The sequence below is a fragment of the Lissotriton vulgaris genome, chromosome 4_1, assembly GCF_964263255.1.
Source record: "Lissotriton vulgaris chromosome 4_1, aLisVul1.2, whole genome shotgun sequence".
NCBI lineage: Eukaryota > Metazoa > Chordata > Amphibia > Caudata > Salamandridae > Lissotriton > Lissotriton vulgaris.
This window is the reverse complement of record NC_141691.1, coordinates 914,993,785-915,009,649: the sequence shown is the minus strand read 5'-3', so window position 1 is coordinate 915,009,649 and position 15,865 is coordinate 914,993,785.

Genomic DNA, 15,865 nt, shown 5'->3' with positions numbered 1-15,865 from the left:
CCACCAAGAAAGGCACAGAAGTGGAAATAACATATCATGAGCCATTGATGAGGAAACTGAACAGCCAGAGCCCTATGCAACAGGAGCAGCACCAGCAACAGATGGGAGACTGCGATGGGCAGAGATCACACGCTGCTATTTCTAAGTAAGTAATGAGACACAGCCAGGCTTTGTATGTGAATGACGTAGTTTAATGGGCACTACGGCAAATTACTAATGGCACACCATGGTACTTCAATGTCTGACTATCTCACTGGGCGGTCAGAGGTTTCTTCAACCTGACATATCCTGTGGAGTGTGGGCAGCATTATTGTTTGCGCCCACGCACAACAGTGCGGGATGCCAGAGGCTGGGTCTCAACAGTGGCTGTAGAGCCAGAGTCAGCAGATTGGCGCCTGCTGCTTCTTCTTATGTCTGGTATGGGAGTGCTACTGCTGCTCCTGCTGGTGGTGTCATCAGTGTCCCCCACACCTAGGTCCCCAGCGTTGGCTGACTGGTTGGTGAGTAGCAGTTTCATGGCAGATGTAACTCCCCATCCCCCTAGACACATCTGTGCAGCAGTGAACTAGGCCCTCTTGTATGTAGTGATGTATGTTTCTATGACTACGTCTCCCATGGTGCATTGCAGGTAAATCCTAAAACCTATACTGGAGTGTGAGACACACAACCACATTGGGGAAAGGGGACAGGGAAGGGGGGTATGCAGTCTAAACATAGGGTTTTTTTATCGAATGGAGATAATATCGAGTCAGGAATATCGAGTCTGCAATAATATTGAGATAAGTAATATCGAGGTAAGTAATATCGATTTTAATAGTGAAAAAAAAATATCTAAGGTAGTAATATCGAGTTGTGAATATAGAGTGTGTAAAATATCGTTTTTGTTAGTAATTAATTAATATTGAAATTAAAAATATAGAGTGTCAGAATATCAAATGTAAAAATATAGGGGCCCATTAGGATGGCGGGCGGATTGCCTCCGCCAGGGTGGCGGTGGCCACCGCCACCCTGGCGGAGGCAATCCGCCCGCCATCCTTCCCTGCATTCCCCCCGCCATATTACGATGGCGGAGGGGACTGCAGCGGTAAGAAAGACCGCCCGCCTGTTTTCCGCCCGGTCGCATAGCGGCCGGGGCGGAAAAGGGAGAACATGGTGGCGGTGTCTATCAGACACCACCAGCCATATTAGAATAGGCATTTGTCAATGCCTTTCCGTGGTGGCAATGCCGCCACGGAAAGGCATGCGGTGTTCACTCTGGGGGCCCCCTGTGGGCCCCCAGAGTGAAGGCCAAAGGGGGGTGGCACACAGGGGGGTACCTGTGGTACCCCCCTGCCTTTGCATACTCGAAGAGGCAGGCACCGCGCGGTGCCTGCCGCTTCGAATATGGAAATGCGTGCTTCTGTTTTTAACATTGTGGCGGGCGGAGCAGTGAGCACCGCCGGCCACAATGTTAAATTGAGGAATGCGCCCGCCACTGTGGCGGGCGCATCCTAATGGCAATGTCGGGACCTCCCCCCCTTCAGGCGGGCGGTCCCGAGTTCCGCTAGGGTGGCGGGCGGGCAAAGCCCGCCCGCCATCCTAATGTGCCCCATAGTGTCAGAATATCGATTGTAAAAATTTAGAGTATGAAAATATCTAATGTAAAAATATAGAAAGTTAAAATGTGTCAGAATATCAAATGTAAAAATATAGGGGCCCATTAGGATGGCGGGCGGATTGCCTCCGCCAGGGTGGCGGTGGCCACCGCCACCCTGGCGGAGGCAATCCGCCCGCCATCCTTCCCTGCATTCCCCCCGCCATATTACGATGGCGGAGGGGACTGCAGCGGTAAGAAAGACCGCCCGCCTGTTTTCCGCCCGGTCGCATAGCGGCCGGGGCGGAAAAGGGAGAACATGGTGGCGGTGTCTATCAGACACCACCAGCCATATTAGAATAGGCATTTGTCAATGCCTTTCCGTGGTGGCAATGCCGCCACGGAAAGGCATGCGGTGTTCACTCTGGGGGCCCCCTGTGGGCCCCCAGAGTGAAGGCCAAAGGGGGGTGGCACACAGGGGGGTACCTGTGGTACCCCCCTGCCTTTGCATACTCGAAGAGGCAGGCACCGCGCGGTGCCTGCCGCTTCGAATATGGAAATGCGTGCTTCTGTTTTTAACATTGTGGCGGGCGGAGCAGTGAGCACCGCCGGCCACAATGTTAAATTGAGGAATGCGCCCGCCACTGTGGCGGGCGCATCCTAATGGCAATGTCGGGACCTCCCCCCCTTCAGGCGGGCGGTCCCGAGTTCCGCTAGGGTGGCGGGCGGTCAAAGCCCGCCCGCCATCCTAATGTGCCCCATAGTGTCAGAATATCGATTGTAAAAATTTAGAGTATGAAAATATCTAATGTAAAAATATAGAAAGTTAAAATATCGAAATTATAAATATAGAGTGTAAGAATATTTATATTTGTTATTTAATGTTTTAAATATTAACTGTAATTTATTAAAAAATATATATATATTCTTATAACATTTTAAATAAATAATTTAAAATATATATATATTTTATAAAGTATATTAAAATTTAGGAGCGGGATGTGGGTTTTTAGGGGAATGGGGTGGGGAGTGTTTTAAAAAACTTGATTTTAAATTATTTCTTTTTAAAAACAATTTTAAAATAACATTTTTATTTTACATTTTAAAACATATTTAAATTTTTTTTAATGTTTTTAAAAAAATGTAATTTATTTAAAATTTATAAGTTAATGTATAATAAAATTTAGGAGTGGGATGTGGGTTTTTAGGGGAACTGGGTACAGAGTGTTTTAAAAATTTGTATTTAAAAATTTTTTTTATTTACATTTTTTTAAAAATGTACTTTTTATTTAAAATTCATAAATTAATGTATAATAAAATTTTGGAGTGGGATGTGGATTTTTAGGGGAATAGGGTGGGGAGTGTTTTAAAAATTTGTATTTAAATTTATTTTTTTTATTTAAATTTTTTTTTAAATTTACTTTTTATTTAAAATTTATAAAATAATGTATAATAAAATTTAGGAGCGGGATGTGAGTTTTTAGGGGAATAGAGTGGGGAGTGTTTTAAAAGTGATTTACGAAAAAAAAAATGTTTTTTAAATTAAAAATGTAAAATTCTTTTTATTAATGTATAATAAAATGTATGCGCAGGATGTGGGTCTTTAGGGGAATAGGGTGGGGAGTGTTTTTAAAAATTATATTTTATTTTTAAATTTTAAAAATAAAAAAAAATAATAATTTTGAAAAAAAATTGGGAGCGGGGCGTGTTTTTTTGAGGTGAATAGGGTGGGGAGTGTTGTAAAAAATTGAATTTTTAAGAAATAAATATTTTTATTAGAAAAAAAATATTTTACATTTTTGAAAAAAAATTAGGAGTGGGATGTGTGTTTTTAAGGCATTTGGGTGGATTTTTAAAAAACAATTTGCATTTTTATTAATAAAATTTAAATAAAAAAAAATATTGAATGCATTTTTTTAAATGTAGGACTGGCATGTGGGTTTTTAGGGGAATAGGGTGGGGAATATTGTAAAATTTTTAATTATTAATAACGTTTTTAAATAATTGTTAAAAAATTATAAAAAATGTATACATTTACAAAATGTATACTTAGATTTTAAAATGGGATTTTTTTATGGGAATATGGATGGTAGTTACCTTAAAATTCTGATTCTTAAAATGTACATTTTTAAAATTTCTAAAAATTTAGTTGATCAAATGTTGAAAAATTAAAATTTCAGAGTGGGATCTGGATTTTTATGGGTATAGGATGTGAAGTGTTTGAAAATTTTGAAATTGTATAATATTTTACTAAAATGTTACAATTAAAATAAAAGTAAATACATATTTTTAAAAAATAGTAAAATATAATGGTTTTGTGTATACTATATTACCTGAGTTTGTTGTTGGTGGAGTGAGATTACTTAAGAATATTATTTGATTATCCTGCATCTACCCTGAGTTTATACTTGGTGGAATGGGAATAGTAAATTATATAGGTTGATTGTCCAGCACCTTCCCTGAGTTTGAACTTGGTGGAGTGGGAATAGTAAATTATAAGGGTTTTGTGTCCAGCACCTTCCATGAGTTTGTACTTGTTGGAGTGGGAATAGTAAATTATATGGGTTTGTTATCCAGCACCTTCTCTGAGTTACTACTTGGTGGAGTGGGAATAGTAAATTACATTGTTTGAGTGTCCAGCACCTTCCCTGAGGTTATAGTTGGTGGAGTTGGAATAGTAAGTTATATGGGTTTTGTATCCAGCACCTTCCCTGACTTTGTACTTGGTGGAGTGGGAATAGTAGATTATATGGGTTTTGTGTCCAGTACCTTCCCTGAGTTTGTACTTGGTGGTGTGAGAAGAATACTAAATTATATGGGTTTTGTGTCCAGCACCTTCCCTGAGTTCGTACTTGGTGGAGTAGGAATAGTAAATTATATGGGTTTTGTGTCCAGCACCTTCCCTGAGTTTGTACTTGGTGGAGTGGGAATAGTAAATTATATGGGTTTGGTATCCAGCACCTTCCCTGAGTTACTGCTTGGTGGAGTGGGAATAGTAAATTACATTGTTTGAGTGGCCAGGCCTTCCCTGAGGTTATAGTTGGTGGAGTTAGAATAGTAAGTTATATGGGTTTTGTGTCCAGCACCTTCCCTGACTTAGGAGTTGGTGGAGTGGGAATAGTAAGTTTTATGGGTTTTGTGTCCAGCACTTTCCCTGAGTTTGTACTTGGTGGAGTGGGAATAGTTAATTATATGGGTTTGGTATCCAGCACCTTCCCTGAGTTACTACTTGATGGAGTAGGAATAGTAAATTACATTGTTTGAGTGTCCAGCACCTTCCCTGAGGTTATAGTTGGTGGAGTTGGAATAGTAAGTTATATGGGTTTTGTATCCAGCACCTTCTCTGATTTTGTACTTGGTGGAGTGGGTATAGTAAATACTATGGGTTTTGTGTCCAGCACCTTCCCTGACTTTGTACTTGGTGGAGTGGGAATAGTAAATGTTATGAGTTTTGTGTCCAGCACCTTCCCTGAGTTTGTACTTGGTGGAGTGGGAATAGTAAATTATATGGGTTTGGTGTCCAGCACCTTTCCTGATTTACTACTTGGTGGAGTGGGAATAGTAAATTACATTGTTTGAGTGTCCAGCAACTTCCCTGAGGTTATAGTTGGTGGAGTGGGAATAGTAAATTTTATGGGTTTTGTGTCCAGCACCTTCTTTGATTTTGAACTTGGTGGAGTGGGAAAAGTACATTTTATGAGTTTTGTGTCCAGCACCTTCCCTGACTTTGTACTTGGTGGAGTGGGAATAGTAAATTATAGGGATTGTGTGTCCAGCACCTTCCCTGAGTTTTTACTTGGTGGTGTGGGAATAGTAAATTATATGGTTTTTGTGTCCAGCACCTTCCCTGAGTTAGTACTTGGTGGAGTAGGAATAGTAAATTATATGGGTTTTGTGTCCAGCACCTTCCCTGACTTTGTACTTGTTGGATTGGGAATAGTAAATTATATGGGTTTTGTGTCCAGCACCTTTCCTGAGTTTGTACTTGGTGGTGTGGGAATAGTAAATTATATGGGTTTGGTATCCAGCACCTTCCCTGGGTTACTTCTTGGTGGAGTGGGAATAGTAAATTACATTGTATGAGTATCCAGCACCTTCCCTGAGGGTATAGTTGGTGGATTTGGAATAGTAAGTTATATGGGTTTTGTGTCCAGCACCTTCCCTGACTTTGTACTTGGTGGAGTGGAAATAGTAAATTATATGGGTTTTGTGTCCAGCACCTTCTTTGATTTTGAACTTGGTGGAGTGGGAATAGTACATTTTATGGGTTTTGTGTCCAGCACCTTTCTTGACTTTGCACTTGGTGGAGTGGGAATAGTAAGTTATATGGTTTTTGTGTCCAGCACATTCCTTGACTTTGTACTTGGTGGAGTGGGAATAGTAAATTATAGGGGTTGTGTGTCCAGCACCTTCCCTGAGTTTGTACTTGGTCGAGTGGGAATAGTAAATTACATTGTTTGAGTGTCCAGCACCTTCCCTGAGCTTATAGTTGGTGGAGTTGGAATAGTAAGTTACATGGGTTTTGTATCCAGCACCTTCCCTGACTTTGTACTTGGTGGAGTGGGAATAGTCAATTATATGGGTTTTGTGTCCAGCACCTTCCCTGACTTTGTATTTGGTGGTGTGGGAGTAGTAAATTATATGGGTTTTGTGTGCAGCACCTTCCCTGAGTTTGTACTTGGTGGAGTGGGAATAGTAAATTATATGGGTTTTGTATCCAGCACCTTCCCTGACTTTGTACTTGGTGGTGTGGGAATAGTAAATTATATTGGTTTTGTGTCCAGCACCTTCCCTGAGTTTGTACTTGATGGAGTGGGAATAGTAAATTATATGTGTTTGGTATCCAGCCCCTTCCCTGAGTTACTACTTGATGGAGTGGGAATAGTAAATTATATGGGTTTTGTGTCCAGCACCTTCCCTGACTTTGTACTTGGTGGTGTGGGAATAGTAAATTATATAGGTTTTGTGTCCAGCACCTTCTTTGAGTTTGTACTTGGTGGAGTGGGAATAGTAAATTATAATATATGAATGTTTAGTATTTTGTGAAAGTACATATAATGATATTAACTATGTTGAACTCATGTTGTATGGTAAAATTATTATTACAATATTAATACATTTTTGTAATTGTTAGTAATTAAAAAAGCATTATTAGAGTCACAGCATGTTTAAAATATTTTATTATTTTCAAAAAGTAGGTTGTAAAATAAGAAATCAGAAAATAATTTTATTGACATTTTTCAATGTTATCTTACATTTCTATTTTCATTAAATCAATAAAACATATTTACATTTTCATCACAGTTGTAACTTTGTTTGACAAAATTATTGCAAACATAATTTATTACAATTATTTTGAAGTAAAGTAATATTTATTCAGTGTAAATGTTTTTGTTTATTTCACAGATTTTAATGTAAAAATAAAAATGTATTTGACACGTTATATATAACAACTTTTTTAGAATTTTCTAATATTGTGGTAGTATTTTTTTAAAAATTCTAGTACACATATTTATAAACATTAATACAAAAAGGTAGATTTTGTTAACATTATAATATTTACATTTGTATTTTTTTTAATACATTTTTATTATTAATATATAAAATATTAATAACAATTTTTACAGATGCATTGCTAATGTTTTTAGGTAAAACATTGGTTTATACTAACAGTAAATAATAGTAATATTAATAACAGTATTGTATATTCATACAGTCATGTAAGTAATTTGTAACAAGAAAAATGTTTTTGTATTTAATATAAAGTCATTGAAAATAACATATAGTACATTGGAATAATATTTATAACAATGTTAAATTTTTATTTAATTGAAAAAATATAATAGTTACATAATGTATATTGTAACATGTGTAAAATAATGTTTAAATGTTATTTAATGTTAATAGAAATGGGACTATTTGTTTGTTTGGGCATATTTTATAACCGCGCCATGTTAGTTTAGGTCATTTCGACTTGGAAGAGCTTGCGGTTGGAGCCTGCTTCGGGTGTGGAAGGGTAAGTTTAATTGTAAGTACTTTATATAAGTTATATGTTTAGTTTGAGTGTTTGTGGAGTGTGTGTAAGTTTTCTATTGTTTGGTAGTTGTAGGATGTGTGTGTTTTAGGAGGTAGTTACGGTTTTCATTTTGGTTCCGGTTTACTAATTTTGGGTTAGTATGTTGAGGAGGTAGGAATAGGGTTAGAAATGTAACATAATGTTTTGTATTGTGTTTAATAATGTTTTCTATTGTATGTTGGGGTGTTTTGTGTGCAGGTGGGTAATGACTTTTTCTATTTTACAGGTACTTTATGTGGATTTCGTTTTTGGGAGAAGATTGTGTTTTTTTTTCATAAGAAGGGTGTATATTATTTTTTAATATATTAGAGACACACTTTCTACCATTTTCGGTTTTTCCTGGAGCGTTTTTTATGTTTTACACTATTTTCGGGTCTTTAATGGCTTATCGCTGGATCCATTATGGAGAAGAATCGTTATGGATCTGTTTTTTTAATTTTATTGCTATTTCATTTCCATGGAGCGTTTTTTCTATTTTTGTGAACTATTTTCGGGTTTTTAAGGGTTTCCTAGTGAATTGTGTTGGAGCAGATTTTTTTGGATTTCGTGTTATTTTTGGATGACCCCTTTTGGATTGTTTTGGTGGATTATTTCGAAGGAATGACTTATTTCGTTACAAAGGTTTTTCTTCTGCAACAAAGTGAGTAAATATTTTTCATTTTTTTTATTGGGTGGGATTGGTATGTTATTTTGTATGTAATTTTATGGTACATATTAGTAATTGTAAGGAAATTATTTAGATATATTTAAATAAATATATTAAATATATTTCAATAATTTTGTTAGTTTCTAACATGTGTTTAATATCTATATTTTATGTTTACTATTTGAATATTGTAGGTATGTGAATTATGTTTAAAGAATTGTTTTAGCTATGGTAGATAGGTATGGTAGGTCTCTGGTAGTTGGGTATAGGGTTACTTGGCTTTGTAAGGTGTTGTACATATTTTTCGTTTCTTTAGTTAGTTTTGGGCCTATTTGTGTTATAGATTGCTCCATTCGGAGTTCTTGATAGCTTTGTTCTTTTTGTAATGCTTGAAGGAGTTTATGTAGGGTAGGGAACCTCTGCCTGTACCTGCTTGGAAAGCATTGTGCCATCCTTTGACAGCGTTGTTGCTTTTAGCTTGTTTATTTAGTGTACTTAGATAACGTTCCACCAGGGGATTTGGAATTTGGGTTGACTTCTGTGTCCAGATCTGTGTAGTCTCCCTACCCATGTATCCTTAAAATAATCGAAGAGAGGGCTTAGTTTAGTTTCATTTTTTTTATAATAGGGGCTGTCTATTAATAAGTTGTAATGTTCTGCTAGGTCTGTAACTGGAACGTAGGCCAGTGCAATTAATTTTTTTACCTGTTAGGCAAAAGTACTATCAGTGCAGTATTGGGTGCTTAGGGCAGATTTTTGTATATGTTTCCATATACAGTGGTAGTAGCAACCTTGGATTGCTGTGTGAGGGTAGGTTTTTAGAATAGTATTTATCATTGCTTTCTCAAAGTCAATGATAATTTTTTGGGGGAAGTAATTATTTGTTAGGTCTTTCATTTTATTTAGTACCTCAGTATAGGTTGCTTGCTGTTTGTTGGGTAGTAGGGCATATATGAAGGGGATATTGCAGTTTTGATAGTGTCCATGGATGGTGTATAATTGGTAGAATGGTTTTGGGCACACTGAGAATGTGCCATCCATCATCCATGTTTCGCATTGGTGTAATTTCACCATATTGTTAGCTGTAGCAAACATTAAAATTCTTTTTTCTTTACATTCATTGTCATATATGATGAAAGGTTCATTATTATGGGTTATTGTTAGTTCAGGGGGTATTTGGACTTCCTCAAATGTTTTTGGGGCAGGTGGTGTAGCTGTAGTTATTCTTTTTTGCCTAGCTATTGTCCTTTTTAGAGAATCTATAGAAGGGACTTGATACATGTTGGGGGAGAGTTCTTAGATGGTCTTTAAGAATAGTTGTAGATGGGCGGTCTGTGTTAGTGCTTGCTTCTTTTAGTGAGTCAAGCATTTGTCTAATTTCTATTTCTGTAACGTTGGGAGGGTGGTTTTGTTCTGTTGTGTTAGTTACAGTTGTTTCATTAGTTATAGCACGACCATAACATTTATTACAGTAAGATTTACTGCATTTCAAAAACACTTTCAATTGGTGTTGTTTTTCTTGGGTATATGTGTCGCCCATATAACAAAGAAGCATTTTCCCTTTCTGTGAAGTTACAAATTTAGCTTCTTCTGTCATTGTTCTGTTTTCTTTCTACAGTAAATAAATGTTACATAGAGAAATGTAGGTTTGTTTTACCTTTATAATTACATTTATCACATTTGCATAGTATATTTACCAGTTTTTCAGTTGTTTGGAGGGCTGTGCTCTGTGTTTTGATGGTGTTCTTCTCAGTTTCTTTTGTAGATGGCTCTGTTGGTAAAAGAAAAATAATTTATTGTGTATGTTTTGTTCTCAAGTATTGGATTCCTTTTCACTTGGATGTTTTCTTTCTAAGTTTCGTTTTATAACTTGTCTCTCTTATTTCAGTTTGTATACTTACTTTGTTTTTATAGTTGATAGGTTAGTAAATGTTGGCCTTTTTTACTTTAATTGTGGTTTATCTGCAATAAATGGTAAAAAATGAACGAAATTGATTAGTTTATTGTTTAATTTATTATTTGTAGTTTGTAGTGTTAAGCCTAGTAGTTAATGTCCGGTACTTACTTTGTATTCTTTATCCTTTGTTTGATGGTAGAAGTTTTCTGTTCTGGTGAAAATTTGGCAGAGTTGCCCCTTCTTCAAGTTTTGTAGCACGAAGTGGTATCTAATTGTGTGTTTTCTTTCTTTATATAGTGTTTGAATGATGTGTTGGTTGATCTCATTGGTCGATGTAATTGTTTGGTGTGTTTTATTGGTTGTTTGAGACATTTTTATTTTGTTGGTAGTTCAGTGAATCGTTTTGTAGATGGTAGGTAATGATTTTATATTGTGGTGCATTTATTGTTATTTTTTTTAATTTAATATTGTTTTGTAATGTGACTTGTATAATGTTTTATATGATTATATCATGTGAACTTATTGTATTATAAAAAAAATGTATGTGTTAAATGTTGCTGTTTATTTATTGTTTGATTGTAGTATGTTATATGTTATATAAGTATGCTGATTTATGTTCAGATGAAAGTGTTTTTTTATAGATATATTCCTATAATTATTATGTATAGTGCAGTCGATAATTTTTTTTCTTCGCAATTTGAGTGGTCTATATTTTAGTTTTCGATATTTTTGATTATTTCTTTGTGTATTGAAAGTCGATATATTTCAAGTCAAGTCAAGTCAAAAGGTAAGTTTATTTAGATCGTAATCTTTAAACCAATACATAGCACTTAGTTGAGTTAAAATATTTCCCATCAACAACAATTCATACAAATTTGTAGTTAAAATCTCATTCCTTTAAAAAGACAAATGCAAATGGTCTTCCCCAAGTCATATGACATTTAAAACTGGGTGCACATATGATTGATTCCTCCAATTAATTTTTATCCTAATAAAAATAATAAAACCGATTATCTCTAGACAGGATTCTGTTTAAAACATTAAAATCTATTTCTGACTTATTATAAAACTCTGTACAACCTTTATAAATTTCCCGAGTGCAATTGCAATGTCAATGCTTGGAAGTTCTGTCATTAGCTCAAGTGCTTGTCTCCTACTTCTTATATCATATTTTATAAATATTGGATGCAGCCAAAGTTTACGCTGATCTAAGATATTTATACAATCCAACAAAAAGTGCACGGTATCCCCTTTTGTACCAAGCCTGCATTTACAATACCCATTAGGGTCCAACATTTTGGTTTTAAATTCTTTATTTTATATCCATGAGTTTATCCCAATGCGTAACCTTGGGATCTCTTGTCTAAACCACGGGTTTGGCAAGAGATCCAAGTATGGGAACCAGGTTTTCTTTGCTCATGCATTCATCATAAATACCACCGATATTTTCTTACCAAGATATTCCCTATCCATGCTTTTAGTAGCAGCTTGTCCATTAATTTTTAGCTCATATTTTAAGCAATCTATTATTAGGGAATCACAGGATATATCCACTTTTATATTTTCGCAGGTCTGTATCATTCTCTTCCTACACATTTTTGCCAATTTTAAATTACTTTGTTGTTTTTCTTTCCGACACCATTGTGCAACTTTTTGATCATTTTCAAGGCGTTTCCAAAATCTAATTACTGCACTTTGTGCCTGAACCCCCCAAGCTGTTATCCCTAGCTCTGTTCTTATAGCTTGCACCATTGCTGATGGGGGCAGGGATAAGAGGTTTTTCAAGCATTTTCCTTCCTCTAGGTCCCAGACTCCCTTACCGCTCAAATACTGGATTTCTGCTCCATAGAGTACTTGTGGTGGGATCATTGCATTAAAAGCTTTTAATAATGGTCGATGAGACTTATCCCCATAGTCCCAGTTGAACATTTTTAAACCAGCAATTGAAGTTTGTGCCTTCGCTTTTTGGGCTTCTAGGTGTGTTTGCCAATTTAATCTTTTATCGAACCACACACCTAGCTATCAGTATTCATTTACAGATTCTAATTTAAGATCCCCTAAAAACCAATTAAACTTAATCACTTTTTTCCCAAAACACAGGATTTTCGTCTTGTCTAGATTAACCTTTAAAAATAACTTTCTACAATATTCATTAAAAGAATTCAATTTCCTTTGAAGGCCAATTTCTGTTTGATCCACTATTATGAGATCATCTGCGTATAACAGGCACGGCACCTTGTTGCCTTTCATTCTTGGGCTGGCACTACCCTTCACTTCAAGGCATTCCGGTAATTCTGATGGAGAATAGCTGGGGGGCGAGTATGCAGCCTTGTCTCAAACCGTTTTCAATAGGAATTTTTGGTGTCAGTGACCCCTCAGTATCCGTAATCACTTGAGCCCAATTATCCCAGTGCAATTCTTTTAATACCGTCAGCAGGTCTCTTGAGATATTTTTCTTTGTTAATATTTCCCAGAGACAGTCCTTATCCACAGAGTCAAATGCGGCTCGGAAGTCCACGAAGCAGCAACAGAGTTTTCCATTCTGCTCCGTCAACTTCCTTGCCATTGCCCATAGAGAGAAGTAGTGATCTATCGTTGAATGTCCCTCTCTGAACCCTCCCTGTTCAATAGGTATTATTGAGTTCTTCTCAACCCAGTCATTTAGTCTGTTTAAGACTAGTTTTGAGAAGACCTTTTCCCCTATATCCAGGAGGTTTATCAATCTATAGTTTTGCGGTTCCCCAGGGCTACCCTTTTTGTGGATAGGTCTAATTATTGCACCCTTCCAGTTTAATGGCACTTTCCCCTCTGTTAAGATTAGTTGGAAAAGATGGGAAAAGAACTTTGCCCACCATTTTATTTGGGACTTGAGAATAATTGCTGGAAGATTATCCGGCCCTGCAGCCCTGGTTAGATTCAGCTTCTTAATTATTTCTTCAACATGGTCTTCTGTAAAGTCTAATTTGAATTCATCTGAGATTTCCTGCCAACCTCGGGGTACTCTAGCACCTAAGACTATTCTAGCTTCGTACAGTTCCCTTATGTATTTATCCCAGGCTGCCTCACTTATATATTTCAATTGCGATATTTTTTAGGGTCGATAATGTTGTTTTCGAGGTTTTTTAGTATCGATATTTTTGAGTCGATGTATTTGTAGTTTTATGTTTAAGTATAGAGAGTCGATATTTTTGTAGTCAATATAATTACGTCGATAATTTTTGTAGTCTATATTCGGTCCGTCGATATTGTTTCAGTGATCCAGAAGGGGGGGGGAGGATTGATGTCCTTTCAGCTTATCTTGTTTTGATGCAGCTCTGGCTTAGCTGTCGGCATCACCTATCCCAATGACACTCTCTGGCTCCAGGGTGGACTCCACCAGCTGCTCCAGGTCTGTTAGGGCAGGTGATCTGCTCCTTCCTCCCCCGTGGCACTGGCTTCTTTTTTCTGTGCTGCCAGCATTTTTTTGGTTATGATCCTAAGATCATACCACCGTTTTTAAGGTAATTTAAGGTCATCAATTTCCCGGGTTGTACCCCGATGGCATTAATCTTTGACTGGATCCCCAGCTAGGTGTTTCTTTTTACAGACTCTGCAACATGCAGAGACTGCTTACCAAATAGCTGGGCGCGGTGTCTCACAACCTCCTCCACCAGCACCTGCAGTTCAGCTGTGCTGAATTTCAGTTTTCTCTTGCGCTCTGCTCCTTCCCTCGGTGAGTCCTGGGATTCCATTGTGCACTTCAGCTCAGCTCAGGGCAGCCTGTTGCTCAGTGTCTCATAGCTCTCCAGAATGTTCAGGTACTCTGCACCTGTATAGGTGTGGCCACTTCCTGGTTGTGGGGTGGGGTAGATGCATTTGATTGGTTGGTTCCTCTGTTGCTTTGAAGTCCCATAGGTATGAATGGGTATTACCGATTCGGATTTTACCGATTCTGTATTTACCATTTCGGTAAATACTGAATCGGAGATTTCGAATTTTACCGATTCAGTATTTTTTTCTGATTTTTTTATCTACATCCCATTTTCCGATTCTGAAATACCGAATCGGTAAAATTCGGTATTTTAGAATCGGTAAAATGGGATTACCTACATCTGGCCCTTGGTCTATATTTGAAGTTTTGGACTTAAATCCTGCTTGTAGAGGGGTAAGAATTTTTGACTCGTCCATCCATGATTGCAGATGCCCCAGTAGAATCTGCGCAAATATCGTTTGGGTAACATCAATAAGGCTAATAGGCCGATAATTCGCCGGATCTAGTGGGGAACTTTTTTTGAAGATAGGAATAATCTCTGCACCAGCCATGTTGCACATTAAATAAGGACTGCTAATAAGGTGCCCAGATAACCTGTTATGTTCTGAACAGGTCACCAGGGATTCTGTCTAAACCCGATGCTTTATTAGGGAGTACCTTGCCCAGTGCCCGAGAGAGATTTCCAGAAGTGTACAGGGTGGTGGGTCCATGTTTAAAGGAATCTGAAGAACATCAACCAATCCTTGTGCCATGACATCATCGAGGGACTTGGAATATAAAATTTTAAAATGCGATCTCCAGGCTTGTTCCGCCAGATTTGGAACAATAGCTGAGTTGCCTTCGGAACACCATGTCTTCACTATGTTCCAAAAGCATCTCATATCTCTAGAGTCCAAAGCTTTTCTGATCGCTTCCCATTTTCCGTTCTCCCAGGCTATTTTAGCTTCTGCCAGGGTATTTTTATAATGAGACCTGGCTGTTCTGGTACCTAGGACATCTTTTTTTTTAAAATTCTAACAATCAATGCACTTTTGGCTTCCCTGCACGCCTTATTGAACCATTGATGTTTCGATTTAGGGTCAAGCTTAGTATCATTTTCGTGCTTATAAAAAAAGCCCGCCAACTTTGAGAACAACTCCTGATGATTAGCTTTCATAAGCAACATAGATGTTTGGCCTTGAAAATTTTCAAAAGCATTGAAAGCGTCATCTAGAAGGAGGATAATCTCGGGATGCAAATAAGCCATTTTTCCATCTGATACGGCTACTGTACCCCAACGGACTCTTCTTCCACCTTCTCTTATTATTAGATTTGGAGGGGATTGAGTTAGTTGGTCATGGACTTTCCTGAATTGGGGAATGCTCAACTCCAGTATTAGTGGGTTGTGATCACTTCACATTGAGTTTGGACAGAAAAGGCGCTAATTGTGGACCAATACTCAACGTCAACCAAAATGTAATCAATTATGGAGGCCTGTCCTATTTTATTAAATGTAGAGTTTCCCGGACTATCTGAAGGGAATCGACCATTACAGGCTCTGGGCGAATAGGTAATTATGAGTGAGGTCAGCTGAAAAACAAGCGGGGACCAGCCCCTAGTTGGATACGTGTTACAATTTGGAATAGACCATATAGAATATTCTTCGCTCGTAATATTGGAACTGATGCCATTGAGAGGTTCGAAGTGGCAATTGAAATCCCCCCCCCCCGCCCCCCCCAACAACTAAATGAGTAGAATCAGGGAGATTCAACAAAAAAGAGGACAAGGAGTCCAGTGTCTGTGAGATATGCCCCAGCTTCACTGGCCGAGAATATACATTTATAATAGCCAACTTGGAATGGTAATCAAAGAGGAGAAGAATACAAAGTATGTAGAGAGAATCGGTGTCAAGAACTTTAATTGAGCAACCCAAATGAGAGGAA